Genomic DNA, 24,813 nt, shown 5'->3' on the forward strand with positions numbered 1-24,813 from the left:
TCGCACCATGCCCTTTGCCGAAGGAGGCGCGCGTCCCCCAGCCCGTGGCCCCGGGATTCATTGTCTGCCTCCGACACAGCGCCCCGGGCCCCGGCCCTGGGGAGCTGAACAAAGTCGTCTCAAGATGACAAGCCATTTCAGCCCGATCAGGGGTTACGGCCCCTACTTTTTAACATGCTGCTTTTATTTGCAGGCTATGAAGTGTAATAGTTCACCATTTTGGTTTAAGTATCACCATAAAAGTCAGTGAGATGGAACAGGCAATAACTGCTTCTTTTACATAGTGTGGCTGAGGCTGGGAGCTTACGTCTTCATTAACCCGCAGAAACGGCTCGGAAATAAACAGCCGGGGCGGGCACTCCTTGGTGCCAGGGATCAACCAGAACCAGGCTGCGGCGTCCCCAAGTGCCTCTGACCCCAAGTGCCTCCCTCTGTCCCTTCCTGGCACTGATGCTGAGCAAGTTGGGAAAACAGGAAGGAAGGGAGCGGATGAACTTCTTAAGGGTGATTCTCAGTGTGTGGTGAACACACACGGCTTTGGGATGGAATGTGGAAGTCTCCCCGTGGAGTAGAGGTGTTTGCCCAACACGATACGTCAGATCACCGTCCTCCGGGCATCGAGTCCTCTGCCCTGGAATAGCAGATGAGCCTTTCCACTCAAAAAACAAAAAAAAAAAAACAAAAAAAAAACAAAAAAAAAAAAAACAAGGCATTTTTTTATGGAAAAAGTAAGCTTTCACATCTTCCATCCAGAATCTGTCCCAGAAGTATAAAACTGGTAGGCAGACGCTATGGTCCAAATGTTTGCGTCTCCCCCGAATTCATGTGTCAAAATCCTAACGTCCGAGCAGAGTGTATTAGCAGAGCGTATCAGGCGCCTTTTGGGAGGCGCTTAGGACCTGAGGGTGGATCCCTCGGGAAGGGGATCAGCGTCCTGATGGAAGATCCCGCAGAGCTCCCCGACCCCTTCCCCTGGGTGAGGACCCATCGAGAAGTCTGCAACCCCGAGGGGGCCTCACCAGGACCCAACCAGCCTGTCACCCTGATCTCTGACCAGCGGCCCCCAGAGCTGTGGGAAATCTGCGTGTCATTATACCAAGACCAGTCACCCTATTTGCAGTCTTACCCAACATATTTAGTTTTCTTCAAATGAAGAGATCCATCCTTTTATAAAAAGAGACCATTCACCTCATGGGAGAGATCGTGACCAGACCGTGGCAGGTCCTCAGTACGTGTAAATATCTTTTTTCTCTCCTTTTTCCTTCCCTTTCCTCTTCCTTCCTTCCTTCTTTCCTTCATCCCTTCCTTCCTTCTTCCTTCCCTTTCCTTCCTTCCTTCCTTCCTTCCTTCCTTCTTCCTTCCCTTTCCTTCCTTCTTCTTTTCTTTCTTTCTCTTTCTTTTCTTTCTTTTCTCTTTCCTTCTTTCCCTTTCTCTTTCTTATCTTTCTTTCTCTTTCTTTTCTTTCTTTCTCTTTCTTTCTTTTCTCTCTTTCTCTTTCTTTTTCTTTCCTTCTGTCTTTTCTTTCTTTTTCTTTCTTTCTCTTTCTTTTCTTTCTTTCTTTTCTCTCTTTCTTTCTTTTTCTTTCTTTCTCTCTTCTTTCTTTCTTTTTCTTTCCTTTCTTTCTTTCTTGCTTTCTTCTCTTGCTTTTTCTTTCTTTCTCTTTCTTTTCTTTCTTTTCTTTCTTTCTCTTTCTTTTCTTTCTCTTTCTTTTCTTTCTTTCTTTTCTCTCTCTTTTTCTTTTTCTTTCTTTCTCTCTTTTCTTTCTTTCTCTTTCTTTCTTTCTTTCTCTTGCTCTTTCTTTCTTTCTTTCTTTCTTTCTTTCTTTCTTTCTTTCTTTCTCTTTTTCTGAAATCATTCCTTAAGGCCTGAATCTCCAGATCCAATGGACCCAAGCCATGTAGCAAAAGATTAACAACCTTCTCGTTTCCTTATTCTCACATCTGTGCCAGACAGTACTGGTCTATCTCTTTACGTCTGCCAAATAGCAATGATGGACCTGTTAGATTTTCCCTGAGAGATTGAACCTTTTACCCTCTCTGCCTTGCTTTCTTAGAAGGCCTGTGCTCTTGTGATGTCTTTCCCATTATCCTTCTGTATCTCAGAAAGCTGAAGTCACAGGAGTGTGGTTATGTCTTATCGACCATGCGTTGTTTAGGCCAGAGAAGCTTCTCTTCTGCCCTTTGTGAAGTCTGCCCTTTGGAGGAACGCCTGCTTTGCATAGCGTCCTTCAAGTTGTTGAACGTGCCCCCTTCTGGTCCATAGCTACCATTCATCTGTCTCATTTGTACATCACGAAACAGTGGGATAAGAAGGAGTATCTTTCACCAGTTCCAGAGTTTGAGCCAAGAGATAATGGAGAAATCTCTGGTCTAAAATTCTGTGGCTACGAGAAGACCATTTCTTCATAGTCCAACAATGCAACAGAACACTACAGAAGAATCTGTCTTTGGACGCCCCAGGAATAATACACGTTCCTTCACCCGTAAGGAAAAACACGGCAGCCAGAATGGGTCAAGTCCAATCTCTCATATTACTAATTGCAAAACTAGACTTAGTTTATCGGTGAAGGCAGCATCTTCTCCATAACCCCAAACCTGTGTTCGATAAGGGTGTAACTTAAATTTGCCCGACAGAAGCCCGCTGGCCACCTGCAGTTAGGGAAGAGAGGTAGGATGGTGACCTCTATCACCCACGCATGGAGAATTCAGAACCTTAGCCTGTCTGGGGTAACTCAACACTCACTCACACCAGAACCGAAGATTCTGCTGCATGAAGGTGCACCCAACATCCCGGGCTTCTGCAGCCGTCACTCGCACACTAAGGGTCCCATCCCTCTGTGGCTCCACGTCTCTAAACGACAGGGTGAAAATTGCAAGCAGGCCCAGACCCTGCACTTGCCACAAAAACTGACCTTATCATTTGTTCCACAGGATTTACTTCTTTTTAAGTTTATTTATTTGCTTTTGAGAGAAAGAGAGAGCAAGCAGGGGACGGGCAAAGAGAGAGGGGGAGAGAGCATCCCAAGCAGGCTCCTCCCTGTCCGTGCACCTGACGTGGGTCTTGGACTCACAAACCGTGAGATCAATCGTGACTGAAACCAAAACCAAGAGTCAGACGCTTAACCAGCTGAGCCACCCAGGCGTCCCGGCCAGGATGTGTTTCGGATCGACTCTCCTCTAGGTATTTGTTCCCTTCGAATTCATCTCCCTCCAACGTTTCAGCCGTGAGATTGCATTTTCTCCTAATTTTGCCTTTACCCTGTTCAAGTTCGCCCGTTATTGTCTCCGGTATACCCTTGACTCGACCCCCACAGCTGCTTTGAGTATTCCCTTTAGTTCTGGTGCTTCCTTCAGGCATAGGCCAGTGCCCCCCTGGGCTTCCTCTGTGTGCAGGGACCAGGGAGCTGCTTCATTGCCCACCATCTACACACACGTCCAAGGATGCTGCTGCAAGATTATTGTCACCTGCCACCTTTTTGTCGAGAATAACATTTCTAACAAATTAATAGCAGATTCTCTCCAGGAAAAATGATGGAGCTCTCATCAACGAACCATGTCATCGTCCTTTCACCCAAAGTTTGCCTTTGCGGGTAATTCCATAACTAACGATTTTCCCTTGTGCTTGAGAAAACTGGACTTTCCCATCCTTGATTTCTTCCTCTGGAACAGTTAGACATGCACGGGGCCTCGGATGTGCAGCATTAGGTTGGTGTGTTTTCCCACAGGATTAAGGATTCAACTTGCCACTATCCATCCCGAGATGACTCACACGGGCTGGTTTGTGTCCCTTTCGCGTAAGACATCCCACAGCACGTTGGAGTCCTCCGAGATGTAAGATTTAGCTTTATTCTCAACCCTTCTACATCACACAGCAACAAAGGCCTCCTTGAACCGGTGGCTTCCTGCCTGCGAACCATTGCCTCGGGCCTCAGACAACAAAACAGAACAGTGTTAAGACCAACAGGGCAGAGGGGTGCCTGGGTGGCTCCGTCGGGGAAGCGTCCGACCTCGGCTCAGGTCATGATCTCACGGTTCGTGGGTTCAAGCCCCGTGTCTGTGCTGACAGCTCAGAGCCTGGAGCCTGCCTTGGATTCTATGCCTCGCTCTCTCTCTGCCCCTCCCCCACTATGCTCTCTCTCTCTCTCTCTCTCTCTCTCTCTCTCTCTCAAAAATAAATAAACATTAAAACAAAACAAAAAGACCAACAGGGTAGAGGAAAGGGCAGTGGGTGTCCAGAACCTGAAGCAGCCACCCCAGTCTTCCCCAGGTAAGCTTTTGGGAACTCCCCAGGGAGATGAGTTTAGTTCCTGGGACCCAGGTGTCCCCCTACAGTCCTCTCTAATGGGCCCCCATCCTCTTCAGTGTCTTCTCTGTGCGGACACCCTGCCTCGTCCCTGATGTGTTTCCATCTGTATCCGTCGATCTGCCTGTTTCCTAAATTATTTACCTGTGTGCTCCTCCAGATGCTTGGGATGGCTGGAAGTCTGAACTCTGATTTACAGAGGGGGTATTATTTAATTCAACATGATTTAAAGTGTCACACAATCTGTCTATATTTGGGAATATCTACTCTCCCGGCATCACACAGAACCAGCCTAAGGCCTTATGTTTCCTGTTTAACTTAACAACCTGCACACATGTCTCTTCTACGTATTATCAATGTGTCCTTAGTAGACTTGCAAATTCGTGAAACCATCTCAGTCTGATCTGAATAAGCAAAACCCTGCCGGCTGTGCTCGGGGAAGACCCTGAGCTAGTAGGACTCCTACTAGCCCAGCGGGGTATCTGCTATGGCTTTTGAGGAATGCCCGTTCTTAACTGTTGTATTTCACATGCATTTAAGGATCGTGGTCTCATAAGGGACCTTCTCACTTTGCTTTTATTTTTATTTTGACACAGGATGGGGTAAGGAGTGTGATTTATTGAGATAATTCAGCGAAATATCATAACGATAGTGCATTTTCTGTTTTGGGGCTATGTCCTATCATTCGCCACTCTCTGTCAGTAAACTATTGGCTACAAAAATTTTGACAACCCGCCTTGAAGACTTCCAGCAAGGACACAGATGTCTCGATCCACATTAGCTGTGGAAAGAATAACTGTTTTCAGAGAAGGCATTTTCCGGGGGTCCTGGGTGGCTCAGTCAGTTAGAGGTCTGACTCTTCATTTTTGCTCAGGTCATGTTCTCATGGTCGTGAGATTGAGCCTCAAACTGGGCTCTGTGGTAGGCAGGGAGCCTGTTTTAGATTGTCTCTCTCCCTGTCCCTCTGCCCGTCCCCTGTTCATTCTCTCTCTCTCTCTCAATAATAATAATAATAAATTTGAAAAGAAAGAAACAATAAAGAAAGTCCAGTTAGAGGCGGTAGCAGAACCACTCTTTCAGGGTGAAAGTGGTAAACTGAGTCCCATCGGGACAGCCTTGGTAAGCCCTTTAAACTAGAGATGCAGACACCCATCTGTATTATATCTGCCAAGGGGATGGGGTAGCAAGGAGAAGGATTGTGAATAGAGCTTAGGAAAAAACGGAACAAAAAAGGAACACGGTCAGAATTGTCCCCCAGACTCGATGGAATTACTCCTTAAGATCACCTAGCCCCCAAGTTCACTGAACAACTTTTTGTTGCCTGACTCCACTTTCAATGAATGCCAACACCAGGAAAGACCTAGAGGAAGAGATTCTTGATAATAAACGGAAATTGTCTGTTCACCTGGAAGGTAGAGATGACTGTGTAAACTGAGTCAATGCTATCTGGTTTATACATCTATGGTTTATGAGTTTGACTACTGTGAGTTGATCCCAAGAGTTTGATCATCGGGAAAACAACAACCAGTCAAATCATATTTCGGGACACACAAAGTCGGGGGGCGGGGGCGGCTGTCGCTTCTTTGCCCTAACCCATTGGACTCCCTCTGTGAGGGAATTTGAATCTGGAACCATGCACAAAAAGTTATAAATCACTGTTACTGAGTATTTCCAGAAACACTTTTTTGAGACTTTCCCTGAGTGCCTGCTGCTGAGATTCCTTAAGCTCTCCTGCTTTCTACCCTTCTCAGAGCCTCGCAGTTCAGCTATTTCTTTACCTCTCTGAACTATCCACTCCACACTTTAAAAAAAAAAAATGTATTTGCTTCCATTAGCCTGATGTGGATTCTATTTCTTGCGACCTCGGGACCATAAGTCATCGCGGAGCCATGAGGCCTTTTCCGTTCGCGTACAAATCGAGGTGCACGGAAGCCGCAATGTCTTTAACTGGATCTCAGGACCCAAGGGCAGGATAATTAACCTTTTATTAGGGAAGCTGTGAACCCTGCCTCCTCCTCCCCGGGCAGAGACAAACAGCTCTCCACCCGGGCCTGACTGAGCGATGCGATTGTGCGACCCCACGTGCGCTCACACAGGAAGAAGCTGCTGGAACTTGCCCAGGAGGCCCTGGCCGGCACCAAGTGCTACAGGGCCCGGGAGGAGGGCGCCTGCCTCACCCTGGGCGGTCGGGTGGAAAGAAGCTGTGTCTGCCGCCCGGTTCTGGCAGCAAAAAGGCAGTACCAGCACCAGAGAAGGTTTGGACTCCAGACCCCCCAAAACCAGGAAATTCCACGCTGGAGCTAAAATTGTAGCTGGCCTCCCTGGTCGCGCTCCCAGCTCACACGCTCGGCAGGCTCAGCCCAGCATACATCACACACCGTGTTACCCACGGGGGTTGAGGCACAGAGCTGCCCTGATGCTCCCACTCTCCGAACCTGAGGGCAAGGGGGATCCTTCACCCGCCGGGTACTTGAATGCTGGGACCAGGCTGGCTGTTCATTTGAACCGTGGTGTCAGAAACAGAAAGCTGATCTTAGTTACCGCGGGCCAGGAGCCGGACTAGAGACTGAACAAAAATTACCTATCTACTCTTTGCAACATTTCAGGTGAGGTAGCGTCCTCCCCATTTTGCGGAGGTTTCCCCGTCGATGCCTTTGTGACGGGTTTGGGATCTGATCCCAGGTCTCTTCGTGTCTGAAGCTTAGGTAACTATTTGACATGTTCTCTCTGATGGGCCTGATGCGTTTAAACTGGCACCATGCTCAAGGGCCTTCTTAAAATAATAAAACCAGACCCCACCACTAGACATTTCTATCGAAAGAGCCAGGAAATGGTATCCTCTAGGCCGGGAGATTTTCCTCCTCCTGTCCCAGCCAGGTCGCTGTCGTTAGGAGCAATGATCAGTTCACAGAGGATAGGGCTGGGAATGGAGAGCCCTGGGTTAAGAATTGGGAAAGCCAACCCCAAGCTCTGCCTTCACGGCCTGGGTTCCAACGCTTGCCTTCTTCGTGTCTTCAACCCACTGAGGTGTAAGACAGGGCCTGACGGTGTCTACCTACAATAGCAGTGTGCTGTTTCTAGAATAAGGCAATGACCTACCGAAAGGTAGAGGGAGGGGGCGATTGCCTGAGTGGGGACACATTTTGGTCACCAGCATTGTTTAGACTTGAAAAAGAGGGTGGGTTCTTAAGTCAATTTTCTGATTGTTTCTTAAAATTATTTTTTATTGTTTTCATTATTTTAGAGAGAGAGAGGGCATGAGTGGGGGAGGGGGCAGAGGGGCAGAGACAGAGAGAGAGAGAGAATCTCAAGCAGACTCCATGCTCAGCCTGGAGCCTGATGTGGGGCTCGTTCCCACAACCCTGGGACCGTGACCTGAGCTGAAATCGAGAGTCGGATGCTCAGCCAACTGAGGCACCCAGGTGCCCCTTTCTGATTGTTTTTAACTGTCTACAGATAATTCAACCCTTATAACCTGCAGGAAGGAGTTGGGAGTCTTTCCCAACTCCTAATTCTTCATGCCCCTAGATCAAGGAATTTCCCAGAAAAAACAAACAAACAAACACATAAGGCAGCTGCTGGAAAAGAACTTAGAGACCATGAATATCAATCCGTCACTTACGAGTCCAGAAATTGAAACCGCTAAAAGAAAAGTCACTTGCCCAAGATCATACAGTAAATTAGTGGCGGAGAGAAGGCTAAAGCCAATTTTTCTCAATATAAAAAGGAATCTCAGTACAAATGTAAAGTGATATGAGACTGGTATCCTATGGCCAGAAAAGGGCCCCCAATATTTCCAAAGAATCCAGTTGCGTTGGATCCTGGCCCTCGGATGGAAGGATCACTAGACTTGGGTCCCAAAGCCTTGTGCTCAAGACTTTGGGCGATAATAACCTCATTGGGGAGGGGAGGCAAGGCACATTATGGGGTAGAAACGACTGCCCACAAGCAGCGTCACAAAGCAGCACACGACGAAGTGTCAAATTAGGGGGACAAGACCATAATGCTCTGAGAGAGCAGAGGAGAGCAATCACTTCAGCACCTCCATGAACCTTCCCAGCTCACCCCACATCCCCTCTGGGTCTCTAAGCCCTTCATCGGTAACTTAAACAGGAGATTTGCTTGGTAATTACATGTTTATGAAACACAATGATTTAGGGGAAACAATAAGAGATGAGTCAATAGACCTGTGTTTATAGCTTGTCTCTGCCTCTTCACCTTTGGGACTTGCTGTCTTCTGCAGGGAGAGAATAATAATCCATCCTTCTCATAACCGGTTGAGACTTGAATGAGAAACGAGTTAGAAGCATCTACCATTCTGTTTGGCTCACGGTGACTGCAGAGTAACTTCCTTGTCTTCAGGTTTCCTGCTATCGCCTTGAGGGTTAAGTTTAGACCGTCTATGACCCAGCATCTCACATGGCTCCTTCACTGTGGTATCACAGACATTATGGATTTAAACTGACTTAAGAGGGGTCAGGAGGGGTCAGAAGAGAAATGTCCACCTTGCGTTAACAGAAAAAAGTTGGCTGTATGCTACCTTTCACAGAAGTCACTCAGAAACTGAGTTGAATTTTTTGACAACTCTTCACGGCCCTGGGTCCATGGTGTGGCTCCAGCACCAGCTCGACACAGAATCCTGCCCATAACCAAAGAAGAAGTACTTCCTCAAACATCTAAGATCCCAGAGGATTTTGCTGGTGACGTCTTTAAACCTTCCATATAGTCATCGCAACTGCGCATTTGTTTTCCCAGGAAAAATGGCAGATTCAATAAAATGAAGTATATCTTGATGGCAAAACCTGGCAAATTGGTCCCCCCACAAGAAAACTATCACTTACCAGGGCACCTGGGTGGCTCAGTCAGTTAAGCACCAGACTTTGGCTCAGGTCATGATTTCAGGGTTCGTGAGTTCGAGCCCCGCGCCTGGCTCTGTGCTGACAGCTCACAGCCCGGAACCTGCTTCAGTTTCTGTGTCTCCCTCTCTCTCTGCCCCTCCCCTGCTCGCGCTCTGTCTCTCTCTCTCTCTCTCATAAATAAATAAACATTAAAAAAAATTAAAAAGAAAAACTACCACTTACCATTATGGCCACAGGAGTATAACACCAAAATTAGTTAAAAGTACTGAATGGTTTATGAAAAAGGATTACTTTCACTATTTTTAATCTTTTTATTGTTACCATAAAAAGAATGCTTAATCTCACACTATAAAACAGAGTTCTATATTAGAGGACACACACATACACATACACACTTATGTATAACATGTCTGTGTGTATACTTAACACAAATGTTATGTTTGTACTATTTTGTGTTATTTGTATTTGTATTTTTTGTACACTTGTATTATTATGTTTGTATTATTTGGTTTTTTAATTTTTTTTAAGTTTATTTATTTTTGAGAGACTGAGAGAGACAGAACATGAGCAGGGGAGGGGCAGAGAGAGAGGGAAACACAGAATCCGGAACAGATTCCAGGCTCTGAGCTGTCAGCACAGAGCCCGACACAGGGCTCAAACTCATGGAGTGCGAGATCATGACCTGAGCCAAAGTCAGACGCATAACCAACAGAGCCACCCAGGCACCCCAATGTTTGTATTATTTGTATATTATTTATGTGATCTATGTATACATATAAATCAGATTGGTCACCTTACTAAAAGGCAAATAAACATTAATTTATCTCCTGGTTATTATAGGGATTGTAGAAAATGTGGAAAATACAATATACCAGTCAGTCAGTGTCGAAACGGGAGACATAAACCATGTAGTAATTTGAACAAGAAGAGTTTAATACAAAGAATTATCAACTATAACGCGGAATTACCTACTAGGGGGTAAAGAGAATTCCAAGAATACGGGAATGGCAGGATAGGAAGCAGCCCCTAACTGCAGGGCTGAGGCAGAGACCTCAAGGAAGGAACAAATATGGAAGATGCTTCGACTTCCCAAGGCAGAGATCCAGATTTGGTCTGCGAGGATGCTGCTTTGGCCCAACCATGTTGGGGGAGTTCCCTGAGGTGTGTACTTTTGGAGTAGTGGAATAAAATGTAGATCCCCAGTGGGAGTGTGGCTGAAACTCCCCGGGGGTGAAGGTCACTGGGCGACCCTCTACCCACCTCCAGCTGCACCAGCAAGACTCAACACCAGAACCAGCATGAACAGCTCCTTTCTAGCCCAGGGTCTCTCCAGCGCCCTCTATTGACGCATTTTAGCGTCATGTCGGTGAGCAAAGGAACGGTATTCCAGTGTGGTAAGCCCGACAATGATGTGTGTATGTGTACTTGAGAGATGGAAATCGATAACCAACACATACAACAAAATATAAGAAAATAAATTAAGATCATTAATAGGCCAAACAACTGAAAAAAATCTTCTGTTGATATGTCAATAAACATATCTTCCAAAATTTTTATTTATTACTGGTGTGGGTAGGGTTGTTTTTCCATAGTTTTTTTTTTTTTTTTACATAACCAAGTTTACATGTATGTGTGTTTATATATATATATATATATAGATAGATAGATAGATAGATATAGATATAGATATAGATATATATTTTTTTAAAGTTCACACCTAGTGCAGAACCCAATGCAGGGTTTGAACTTAACCGTGAGATTCATGACCTGAGCTGAGATTAAGAGTCAGACGCTTAACTGACTGAACCAGCCAGGCACCCCAGGATTATATTTTATGTACAATGTATCTCTATTGTTTTTTAATTTACCATAACGCAAGTAATGTTTTATATCATTAAAAGTCCATTGAGGGGCGCCTGGGTGGCGCAGTCGGTTAAGCGTCCGACTTCAGCCAGGTCACGATCTTGCAGTCCGTGAGTTCGAGCCCCGCGTCAGGCTCTGGGCTGATGGCTCAGAGCCTGGAGCCTATTTCCGATTCTGTGTCTCCCTCTCTCTGCCCCTCCCCCGTTCATGCTATGTCTCTCTCTGTCCCAAAAATAAATAAAAAACGTTGAAAAAAAAAATTAAAAAAAAAAAAAAAAAAAGTCCATTGAACATCATTTTCCTGGGTGCATAATATTTCACGATGGAACACGTGCTTAAGTAGCCTTCGAACTCAGCAAAAATAGCGCAGCACCCTAATCGATAAATGGGCAAAGGACACGAACAACAGACTGTTTACTGAATATGAATCACAGCCATGAAACAAAGACAAGGAATGTTAAATCTCATTAACAACCAAAGAATGCTATCCCTGCGATGAAAAAGACAGCAAGCCGGTCATCCGTTTGTGGCCAGGCTCGATTTTCTTGCTGGAACATCTGAATTACTACTCAAATCAATTTCAGACAATGACAAATCCTTCAACTCCAAAACTTGTTTTTCTTCGAGGGAGAATGGCTGCAAATCAAAATTTTTTCACATGCATGTATGTTGTGTGAGGGTGACATTGCTAAGTTTTAAGGAGGCGCCCAGACTGATGGGAACCAGAACATGACCTTCATCTCTCCCAGGGTTGCCTCCAGAATAATGATTGGGGTTCGTTTCGAAATGTCTTCCTTGGAGAAGGAGTCCCCAGAGGCATCTTATAGACTAAACCTTTGGCTCCTCTTGGCTCAATGCCTGCAGCAGTTGGGCCTTGGGAAATGCTCAGGATCCCTGCGGGGGCGATAAGGCTGGAGGGAGGGGCCTGGCTCCAGACCCACTGTTCCTGATTTGTTTCTGTTCCAGCCTCAGCCCTGAGCGCAAGACCAGTGTCACCACCTCCACTGTGGACCCTGAAGGAGCAGTGACATTCCTTTTGGGAACTACCACTCCGCTGCCTTCCACATCCGCCCACACTTTAGAATAGTGGAAAGAATGCTGGGTTTGGAGAACACCAGCTCCTTCACCAAATCACCATATGATCATGGATAAGTTACATCAGCCTGTGAGTATTGACCTTCTCACCCAGAGAATCGGGCCAGTGCTCTCTCTGGCTGCATTCCTGGGCCATCGGAAGACACATGACTAATTTAGAGGCAATGCGCAATATGGCCTAGGCTCAGAGACAAACCAGACATTTTGGATTCAGATACTGTTTCCACAGCTGGGTAGCCTAGAGAAAGTTCACTTAACTTCTCTGTGCTTAGTTTCAAGAAGTGGAAACTGGAGCTTTCTTACAGAATTATTATGGGAGCTAAGTTACGCAATACAGGTCAGCGTTATAACGAGACCTGGCACCAGTCGTGTCATTAACAAGTAATCCCCGTTTCGGAAGTCCTGCCATTCAAACGTTCTTTCCTACGTTCTCCCCTTAATTCGGCCATGTCTTCCACACTCTTTCTTGGTTCAGCCAAGCAGTATTTTGAAATCTGTATTTTTAGTGTTTTTGCTACTGTCTAACACGGCGAGTGGCATTTTCCTAGCCCGGGTCGCATCTATTTAGAGTGTAGGATGACATTCCCAGCCCTCTCACTTATGCACTTATTCATTCAACAAATGTTTACCGAGCGCCTACTAGAACCCAGGCCTTGTGCTAGGCCCTTGAGGCATATTTATGACTTAAACTCAATCCTGGTTATTTAAATTCTCCAATTGCTCCAGTTCCAACTTGGAAGTCAGGTGAGCAAACAAAAGATTTCAGAATCGAGTGATAAGTAGGTAATGGAGTCAAGCACAAGGCTCTGTGGGGAATTGAGCGAGGTGAGACCGGGTCTTCTTCCCGGGATTGGGAATGCCCCACTGGGTCATCTGAGCAGGGCTCTGAATGCCCTCGGCAGGCAAAGAGGAGAAAGGGTACTCCAGACCAAGAGAACAGAACATTCAAGGGCATGGAGGTGTGAGCACACACGATGTGTCCAAGAAAGACTGGAAAGTTGACTCTGGCAGAAATAAAGGGTCTGTAAGGAAGAAGGGCTAAAACAAGTCACACGGGGCAAAAGGCAGGAACCAGAAAGACTGAAACGCGAGTGAAGGAGTTTGGACATTTTCCTACAAATTAGGGGTTTTATACACATGGCCACCAGGGAGGCCTGATCTAATGAGGTCAGTGTCTTTAAAGTTTGCACTGAGTATGGGGCACGTGCTACGTATTTAGCCACAGAGCCCACTGTGCCATATTGCCTTACACGGACCGCCTTCCCATACATCCCCGGTGGGTTTGAGTTTGCAACCCTGCTTTGGCTTAATTATTTGCTAAAGAGCTTACACTGGGTATTGACTTCATCAAATCCCTCTGGAGGCTGGGAGATGGAGGTATTGCATGTGAGAGGGTGGGAGATTGTACGTGGAAAGAACAGCTAAAGAGCTATGGCAATAAAATGAAAAAGATAGAAAGTGTTTGCAAGGATGTGAAGTAACCAAAAATCTCATAAGCTACACTTACTGGAAGTCTCAACTGGTGCAACCACTTTGCAAAACTTCTTGGCGATATGCGAGTCTAATACGGAACATCTGCAGGCCTTATGACCCAGTAATTCCATTTCCAGATACATGTCCTGCAGCTCTGTGCATACGTGTGGACCCAGGGTCAAGTGCAAGACTGTTTACAGCAGTGGTATCCACAATAGCCCCAAAATGGAGACTACCCAAATGGATAGTACATTGTGCATAAACAAATTGCCACATGCTCATGCCAGAGGTTACCATACGATCGAATGTTCTCTGTCTATGCACAGCCGTATAGCTGAATCTCATAACAATATTGAATGAAAGAAGACACATTCAAAATGGTATACGTTGAATAAGTCTGTATATAAAAGGTACAACACCAGGAAAAACTAAAATGCACTATTAGGTAATGATTACCCCTGGTGGGGAGACCACGGAAGGCAAAAGCGGGCTTCCGCGGGGGCTGGCGGTGTTCTATTTCTCCATCTGGGAAGTGATTTCATAGGCGTGTTCAGTTTGTAAAAATTCATTGCACCGGAAAAAGTACACTTAACGATATTGTGCTTCTCCAAACATACTTCAGTAAAAAGACTTTTACAAATTTAAAAATAAGTTAGAGGTCACCACAAGTAACGCCATTGTGGTAGACCAGATGAAATTTCATAGGACCTTAACGAGGGAAATAATGGCATTAATTACCCATTCATTCATCCTTTCATTTGTTCCGTTTCTGTTAAGGGGCTACTGTACATCAAATGCTCTAGCAAACGCCAAGGACACCAAGCTACAGAATACGGAGAGATTAAAAACTCAAGCATTCAGGTGGATACTTCCAGTTGGGAAAAGGCAGGGTGATGAGATCCAGCATACGTGGGTGCCCGTGAAGGATTTGGGGGGCTACGGCAGACAGCACGGTTACTGTCTCCTTTCTTCTTAGGCTGCTCGGATTAAGTACCTCTGTACCATGATATTAATCAGTCGTGTTAAGACTCATAAGATGCCCGATGGATCCAAAGCCAGCAGATCTTGCTTCATCTCGGGAGGGAGGCAGGATTTTGACAACACTCTTCTAGAGAAGCCATCATATGCGAGAATATGGCGTAATCACCAAGTCCCATCGGGCAACACCGTGTGAGCCCAGGCTGATGATTCAGGATTCAGGGTGTCATCACTGGGCACTGGGAAGTGGCATCGTTTGCCGTACCCTTGCGCGGTTCTCAGTAGACAATTCTCCACCAGTGTTTGACCTGTTTTGCAGGACCCTCCACTGCTTGCCTCCAAAGCAGACTATATCCCAAGGATACCCTGACAGCAAATTTAACATGCTTTTCATCTGAAACGTTTTTTCTCTCCAACTCCCTGGCAGCTCGGAACATCACCGGTCATTCTTTATGATTGGGGCTTTTTCTACACACTTAACTTTTGAGAGCTTTCTGGAAGCTTACTTTTTGCATTTTTTTTAATATCCGAATAATTTTAGGTTCCATCGCTAGTCCCAGCATCTCACTAACTCTTACATGAGTCAGAGAGCTCTTTGGAAGAAAATGTATAGGTGTTGGTTTTTTGTTTTTGTTTTTTTTTTTTAAGACAGACCAACATTAACATGGAAGGTTTTAGTTTTTAATAATATCACTGGAGACTCTAAAAATAAATGTGCTATATACATGTAAAATTCTGATCACAATTTTCATGGCAGAACACGCAGCAGAGACAACTTGAAGATATCTCAGCTTTTCAGAAGGAGTTACTGCCAGATTCGATTCTGTTTCAACAACATTGGCTCTCCAGCCTGTCCCTACATCTCCGAGGCCTGTATATCTTGAGAGTCCGGCTTAGATATTAAAATTCTTACAAAGTCTTTGCTGACAACCTCAGCCAGGAATGCCTTCCGCAGTGCGACTGTTACACCCGTCCTTTACACCTTCCTGACACAGGACTATACGAGGGCGTGTGCGTCTCCCCAGCTGGCCCGCAGTGTCTTGAGAAAAGGGACTGTGTCTGAGTTAGCTTTGTACCTTCTACCACACAACATCTTCATGTCCTCACCGTTGTGGGTCATACCTGTTGAACCCTCACCCCTGGCTGCCTGAACAGGCTTATCTCATTTAATTCCCCCAACAACCCCAGCAGAAGGTGTGGTTGCCACTCACTCTTTGTACGCAGGAGAGCACGGGAGTGTGGAGGAATCGAGTCACTTCCTTCACATCCCTTGGTGCTAGAACTGAAACCCCCGGGGAGTCTGGCTCATATCTTCGGTGCCACTCTGTCTCTTCCCTGGCACTGGACTAAGCACGATGGAAGGTCATAATGACGTGTTGAGTGCATCGGCCCCTGAGCTCGGCAGTGGCCTGCAATTGGTCTGCACAGAACAAAAGTAGGAGGAGAATTCCAGTCCCACAAGAGTTTTGTGGTGGATTGAAGAGAAAGACGGTCTTTGTTCCAAGACTGCCAGCGACCTCCTTGCTGAACTGAGAGATCCTCTGAGCACCCCGGCATCACAAACAGCCACAGCACCGTTGTCTCCTACGATGTCCATCTAGCTGCCTGGGGGATTCCCCAGGAGGCCCACCACGAGGACAGGTGGGGCTCTCGGAATGGAATGGATACATACTTGAGCAGTTGGCAGCGATGTGCCTTTTCCATTCCTTTTATTAACTCCCATTGACTTCCATTATAAAAATGAAGATGTGTTCCCAGGGGAAGAAACATTTGGCCTCACTACCAGACAAGAGTGACCTGTACAAAGGAAACAAATCCTTTTCAATCAGCTGTTTAAAGGAAAAATGATAATGGATGAGACAACCTGAAGGAGTAATGATAATCATCTTTGGAAAACAACGTTGGGACGGCATAAAACATTCAGCAGGAAGAAAGACGCCTTTTAGCTAAATAAATAAAGAAAGAAGCAAACAAACAAATAAATAAATCCAGTAGGGCAAGTGGGTCCACCAAAGGAGTCGAAGCAAATGTGGAGACCCCTCCCCTTATTTATTTTTTCACCCATCTATTCATTTGGCCAACGGATACCGCTGGTTAGTGCTGTTTGCACCCTGCTTGATACATGGGAGAGAAAGACCAACTGGAAGGTACTCTAGAAGGAGCACTGGGGGCTTGTCCTTGGTGGGCGTGCAGGTGTTATCCCCACAGCTACACTTCGGCCTTCGGCACTGGAGACGCAGCCAAAGCTCAGACTCCGGAAATGGACTCTGGGGGCGTGACTCCTGTTCTACGGTTTACCAGCTGCTACCCTGAGCAGGGCGTTGAACCCCACCGACCTCAGTTTCCCTCGTCTATAAAGCAGGGACGGTAGTCCCTGACACAAAAGGGTTGTTAAAAGGACTAAATGAATTAACATTTGTGAATCCCTTAGAAAGGGAATACACATGGAGTTCTACGAATTGTTATCCGTAACAGTTTATCTGTAAAACGGGTAAATTACACAGGAAAGGATTATACATGTGAAAGTCATTCAAATATACATATATATGTATCTACATCACAACATACACACACTGCATATATGCCTACATACACAAGTATGTTTTATTTATATTTTATAGAGAGAGAGAGCATATATATAAAACGCAAACGTATAAAGTGTTTAATGCTGCCTAACACTCAGAAAACACTCAAGTAGTTATGTGTTAAGCACTATGCCAACCTCCATCTATCTATACCTACCTATCTCATACAATTTTGTTATATTATTATTATTTTTTAGATGTTTTAGTTTATTTATTTTGAGAGAAACAAAGACAGCGTGAGAGGGGGACGGGCAGAGAGAGAGGGAGAGAGGGAATCCCGAGCAGGCTCCGTGCTGTCAGCACAGAGCCCCGCGTGGGGCTCAAACCCATGAAACTGAGAGATCAGCACCTGAGCCGAAGCCAAGAGTCAGATGCTTAACCGACTGAGCCACCCAGGTGCTCCTATTATTATTTAATAGGAATGAGGCAGAAAGATACTGAATCTTTTATATATTAAAAAAAAAACACACACACACACACACAAAAACGATTTGCTGAGCCCCCGTCATGTACAAGGCACTAAGATTCTGTAGTAAAGGGAGAGAGATGTGGGTGCTGTGCTCGAGGTCGCTTATAGTTTAGCTAGTTATCCTGGCTTGAGCAGATGGGTAGACGGTGTCCACTCTGGTGTCCACTCAGATACAGAAAATTAGGAGGAAGAACAATCTGGGAGGAAAGTCCATGAGGTCAGTTCGGGACAGACAAAGGTAACAGAAAGAGTGGACAGGAAGACGCACAGGTTTGGGCCGGGGGGCTGGGGGCGCAGAATGGGATGTCATGGGTTTGGGGTTCTGGGGAGCTGACTTGGGAGAGTAAGGTCGCTGGACTCAACTAACGAAGTGAGAACAGATAGTAGGTTAAGAAGAAAACTTTTGGTAACTCTCAATTTTTTAAGATTGCAAGTAGAGAGAAGGTTGCAGTGATGGAGACCGAGAAAAAGTCAGAAGAGTAAGAGATCCAGGACTCGGCAACGAATACAGAGAGTGTAGGGAAGGGCGGGATAAACAGGGTTGTGTCCTTGCAGCCTAGAAAAGAGAAGACATTTACACAGCAGTCAGAAAGCTACACGGGCTTTGCTTCCTACGTGTTATCACAGCAGTTTGCAAAGCTGAACTTTGAGATACTGCGTGTCACGAGGCTCTTGCCATTCAGCAGCTTCTCATTTCCTCAAATTTGGTCACATTCTGCTCTGAACCAGCCCTTACTCTACAGTTTCCTAAGAGCTCTCTCTCCTCTCGTAGGGGCCTCACCGCCACCAGTCAGGCAAGGCCGCCATTGCTATCTCCATTCACAGAGGAGGAAGGAGTGAGTTCAGAGGGGCTAAACAATGTCGGGGGGCTTGCAGATTTGTGCACATCGTGCAACACGCTTGCTGTTCTCTACCTGACCCTGGCCTTGGAGGACTGTGCCTTCTGGGGTGTATTTTCAGAAATGATGCTGTACAGGGTCTTCAAGAGGCACGCCAGATCCACATGACCCGTGACCTACGGACGGTTAACTTCTTTAAATCCTTTCAAGGCTGAATAAAGAAATACATAGGGGAGGAAACCCGGTATTGGAGCATTTTCACACACACACACACACACACACACACACAAAGGCAAAGAAACCCATCGTTGTGCGTCACTAAATCCCACCCTCCCCCGCTACAGCCCGCCTGGCTGAGTCCCCGGGGATGGCCGGCCTCTGCACGCTCCCCTCCCAGACGGGGCTGCATTTCCTACAGCCAGGGGCTGGGGACACGGGCCATCTCTTGCGTGCTCGTGTACTGCCATTGCCAGCTTGGGACCTCAGCTCCTGCTCTGCTTCCCTTCCTCCTGTGGTTCAGTCAGCCCTTTTTGTTTCCGAAGTCGACAGCTTCCCTAAGCACAGAGACACGGAATGTCATATAACTCGGCCACCAAACAGCGGGATCCGCCAGGGAGGGGAGGAAGGAATGACATGGTGCCGTGGGGCGGAGCTGAAAGATGCGTGTGTGTAAGCGGGAGCCTTGGGAGGACCACACCGAGACTGTCGGACCCAAGAGCCACTGCACCGGGGATCCAGTCGGCTCCTTATGTTCAAATTCCATGGCGGGTGCCAAAGAGGTGGGATTTGGAATCAGGCCACCAGAACCGAAGGATAGACGGAGCTGGATCCAGCCCCTTACCGGACAGAGACGGTCAGAGGGTGGGCGGGAGTGGGCTCCCACAAGACTCTTGAGCACTGCTCAGTAAACCAGGGCTGAAGTATCTGCGGTTGAAGGCAGCCCACTGGAAGGATAGGAGGAGGTGGGATTTGCAGGTCGCACGCCCACGTCCCGGGGCAAGAAATACCAAGCATGCGGCACCAGACTCCTTTCACGCTGCACAACCTGGTGGGCCTGCAAGGTTGCCCAGGTCAGGATTAGTGAATCTGACCTTGGAGCTAATAGCAGCCAAGACTCAGCCCAGAGGGACCAGCACCCGCGAGGTAGCGCCCCAGAGAGGGGCAGGGGCTGGAGTCACTCAAGGTACCCAAAACGGTACCCTGCCGCCAGGCACACTGGAAGGGAGTTCGTGGATCTGGCTGCAACTCTCAATTCAATGTATTAACATGTGCTGAGAATTCCCATTTCACAGAATCTTTAAATTAACATGGCAGACGTTTGGCTCACTGACTTTGAGCATTTAAATATTGTCAGAAAATTATCATATTTTTCCTCATAAAAGTTCGAGATTTAGATAGCTTGCTTCATTTAAAAAAAAAAACCTTTAATACACATGGAGAAATATATAGACACGGGGCATATGTGTATATATAGAAGTATAATAAACATATAGAAAAGTATCATATACATACGTAAGTGAATACAGCTCACTGGATATCACAACTGAACACGCTCGTACAACCAGCATCCAAATCCAGAAATGCAGCACGCCAGCACCCCAAAAGTCCCTACGATGTTTAACTCTTAACTTAAAAAAAGTCTCTCTTAGCAACGGTGCCAGTCCAAGAATATCTTTCTAATTTTGGTTAAGAACGAATAAGGAAATTCTATACGACATGCGGGCTGTACAGATCCATCCTACAAGAGGAATTACACCTTGTCTCCAGCTTGCCCGGCAAAGCCGGTGGAGATTCGCTTTGGCTACACAGAAGGGACACGTAGCCCTTCGTGGTGGCTGTTCACTCAGAAGTTTGGCCCCATGCCCGGATGAACGTCCCGAATCCTCTTGATTGACGGATGTTCTGTACGTCATCCTTCTAAACTCCGAGGCGGCAGCCAACGCGGAACAGGTGATTTCCACAACCTGCACTCACTTCTTTTCATGCGGGTTTCAATAGAACACTTGGCACCCTTTCCTTTGCAGGGAATGCACACCTTGGAATTGCTAACGAGTCTGCTCCCAGGATATTTTGAGCCTAGAGTCGATGCTTAGGACCGGGATGGGGGAGGAGTACAAATATTCCTCCTAAACTACAGGCGAGGTGTTCAGTATTTTTCCGGGAAGATGCTCAAAGTTACATAATATTTCCACACTCTGCCCTTTCCCCTACAAGGTTAAGAACCTCTCTCTTTGCGAGTGAATTGAGGGCAGACACACTGATCTTTAGCATGCATCCATCAGGAGATGTGTGCCTACATTCCCAGCCACCAGCCTATGGGATAGAAAAACCTGGAAAACTGTAGTCAAACACACTGCTCTCCCACTGTGTGACTCTGGGTAACTTTTTCAAGCTCTCTGAGCCTTAGTTTTCTCAGTAGTAGAAGAGGTATAATAATGCTCACTGCACTATTTACATAGGTATGCATATGTCTGCCAGGGCATTTGACTCACTGGAGGATTTCGAGAAGTCCAGCTAGCTCCACTCTCTCCCTGATACATTCCAGGGCAAGCTGGGATGAGGAGGAAGGTGGGCTCAGGGTGATTTGAATATTTCAGATTGACAGCTGGTATGAAGTTGAGACTGGCCATGAGACGATAATGCCACCCCGGATGGCCACGGAACGGCAGGGAGAGCGAAGCACCCTTGCATGTTTTGGGTAATTAATGAATCTCACCACCTCCAGCCAGGAACCTTTCTATCCTGTGGATGGCCCATAGCTCTTTAAAGCGCCCCTCCTGACTGGCCCTGATCACTCTGGCTGTGGTCTGCAGTCTGTCAAGTTCATGATTTACTGCCTGAAAGCAATGCAAATGAGCTTTCTTTGCACCCACCGCTAGAACTGTTGCGATGCGAAGCACTTAATAAATTGCAAATGAATTTAAAATTTGAAGTCTATGACTGTGTTTAGTGTGAAATTATAGGTAAAACCGTGCACGTAAAAACCTACATAGTTCCTTCTGACCCCTCCCCCAGCAGATGAGAAGACAGATAGATTTCATCAGATTATCAAATTGTGAGAATGTTAATAGTGACCTTTGAAAGATCTACCCCTTAGTCATCTCTAGACATCCTTAGCCATACCAAATACTCAACAGATATGGGTTTCAGGAGAATCATCAGACCATCCGGGTCGCGTTTCTGACCGATTGACTCACAGGCACCAAATGGGCTGTTCACTGGCTTCCTGTGGGACACTGGCTTCCTGTTCCACTTAACATCCACCTAAACTATCCACGGCCCAACCTCTGAGAGAGGTGATCTTTTCCTGAGCCTCTCTCCTACAGAAGGGGAAGAAAGTATATCTCAGGGGAAGAAAATAACAGCTAGAATTTGCTTTGGATTTTCAAGTATATAATCATCAAGATTGCAGCTCCAACTGGAGGAGAGGGCAAAAATAATAGCCCATTATGAAAGTGATAATAATCATAATAGTAATATTAGTAAATCTACCATTTATGAATACATTTAAGGAGCCAAGTATTGGACAGATTGCTAATTGTGAATGATCTCATAATATTGTCTGAAGAAAGAAGTAAAACAAACATTACTCTTACTTTCACTTTCACATGGGGAAACTTGGTTGAGAGAGGTCAAGGCCTTGACCGAGGATGCAGCCACAGAGCCAAAATCAAGCCTAGGTCTGCCTGATCCCACAGCCTGTGCTGGAAACTGAAGAGTACACCTACCTCGGTCAGCTGTCTCATCCATAACTCAGTGTCAGTAGACTCCATTATTCTTGACTCCTAAACTCTCTTTCTGCATATTGAAATGATCGCTAGATCTCCTTCCAGAGCCATATAGGTAATCCGATTCCAATTTTTAAATCATATCACATGATGACTAGGCAGCCTTCCCCAAACCCTGGCAACGTTTCCACTCATTGCCCACAAGATGGCGTTGAGAAGTGAACCCCAATCCCCCAGGTTTGGATGTCCTACGTGCACAGGTCTCCCATAGCGTAAACGCGTCGTCATTCTCCAGCAGGACCTGCTGACAGTTTTGGAACAAAGGAGGAGAAGGGACCTAGTTAGATATACTGATTGTCTTTCATGTGCCAAGGTCCACGTTAAGTGCTTTGCATGACAGCCAAGTCTCAGAAACCCCTGGGTAGTTCCTGGGCAGGTGCTACAGGTACTTGGTAATTGTGTGCTAAACTAAACTGAATGGTTTAACCAAAACCTACTTAGGAGCCCCCGTCGTATCTGCCTTACTTGAGGTTTCATTCTAGGAAAATAGTGAAGTTGCCATAGAGGCTTGAGATTCTGGGGAGGAAGGAGCAGGGTCTACAAGAAAGACATGTGGACCATGAAAATCCTGATCCGTAATTCTCGGTCCCAAGCTAAGAACCCCTAAACAAACACGGTGAGTTTCAATGTCTCCATTCTTTTTTTTTTAACATTTTTTAGTTTTTAATTTTTAGTTTTTTTAATGTTTATGTTTGAGAGAGAGAGAGAGAGAGAGAGAGAGAGAGAGAGCGAACAGGGGAGGGGCAGAGAGAGAGAGGGAGACACAGAATCTGAAGCAGGCTCCAGACTCTGAGCTATCAGCACAGACCCCAACGTGGGGCTCGAACTCACAAACCATGAGATCATGACCTGAGCCAAAGTCGGATGTTTGACTGAGCCACCCAGACGCCCCTCAGTGTCCCCATTCTGAAAATAATGGTGTTTTCCCAGAACGGTTATATTATCGAAATAAAAAACGCTAAGGAATGCAAAGTAGTATGCAGAAAAAAAAGTCACCATGCAGAATATAAAATGCTATACATGTGAAAGTCGCATTTATTACCTTTTAGTAGTAAATACGGTCGCCGAATACGGTCATACGTGGAGATTCCAGAGTCACATCTGGGTCCGAATCTCAGCTCCAGCATTTATAAACAATGTGACATTAGATAAACCATGGAGCTCCGGAAACCAGAGTCTCTACATCTGCAAAACGGGGGTAAAAATACCTACCTCTCGAAATTGTGAGAACGAAGGGAAATGCAAAAACATTTAGCATGATGCCTAGCACGTGGTTAGTACTCAAAATGGCACTAGTAATATTAATGTTATGTCTACAACTTTTATCTCATGTCTGTTGTGAGCTATGGTTTGCCAGACGTGGTTCCTGTGGACGCTTATGAGCCAGTTGTGGGAAGTCCTTTCCAACCTGGCGTTCGGTGATCATTCCATCGGTAGCTGGAAATTGGCCACAGTGGGAGTGATTTACACCACGAAAACTGGCAAATGGTACAAATCAGAGTTGTCTGTTTGTTTTTCCAGAGAGCTCACCAGTATCCCACTGGTTATGAATAATGAATGTCTTTTAGTTTAGGTACACTGGAAACACTTCCTGAGACACAGATTCACATGCACGGAGTGATTAAGGGAGTGTTCTCAAGTAAAATCTGTGGGGGGCGAGGGAAGCAAGCATGTGGCCAGACAGGAAGCCAGGCAAACAGGTGAGTTCCCTTGAAGGCTTGTCTCAGCTTGGACAGCATCACAAAGTGTTCCTACCTTGAGGCGAGGGACCCAGGCTTTTCTACCCTCATCTTAATTGGCTACTGGCTATTGACCACCTTCTGGGGGGAATTTAGCTTCCTAGGCTTTTCTGGGGAACATAACCCCTGATCTCCAAGTAATTCCCTGGAAAAGTAAGTGTTGAGCGATGCTGAGAGACAGGTGCACCAGCTCAGCAGGACACCAGCAACATATCCTGCAACGTGGAAACAGATCATCGTCTTAGACATTTGAAGTAGAAGAGGTTTGGGAAGCCACTTCTCCTCCGTGTGTGGTGCCATACAGAAGGGCTGTCTATTCCATCAACAAATATTTTTTTTTAATTTTTTAAAAGTTTTTTTAATGTTTATTTATTTTTGAGAGAGAGCGCGCGCATGAGCGGGGGAGGGGCAGACACACACACACACACACACACACACACACACACACAAAATCCGAAGCAGGCTCCAGGCTCTGAGCTGTCAGCACAGAGCCCGACGCGGGCCTCGAACTCATGAGCTGTGAGATCATGACTTGAGCCGAAGTCAAATGCTTAACCGACTGAGCCACCCAGGCACCCCCACAAATATTCTTTAAAGTGAACTATGTGGTAATGAGACCAGTGCTGTGGATTTAAAGGTGAAAGCAGTCAAAATGGCATCCCCCCCTCCCCCCACCGCGCCCAAGGGGTTCATATTCCGGCTCTGGATGCAGGCATTAACCAAATGCTCCCACAAGGAAACCTGCATTTACAGCCATGATGCTTGCTGTGAAGGGGAGAAGGAACATTGTTACTCTTGGATATAAAGAGAGGGGTTTGATTGA

This window comes from Neofelis nebulosa, chromosome 9 (assembly GCF_028018385.1).
Source record: "Neofelis nebulosa isolate mNeoNeb1 chromosome 9, mNeoNeb1.pri, whole genome shotgun sequence".
Taxonomy (NCBI): domain Eukaryota; kingdom Metazoa; phylum Chordata; class Mammalia; order Carnivora; family Felidae; genus Neofelis; species Neofelis nebulosa.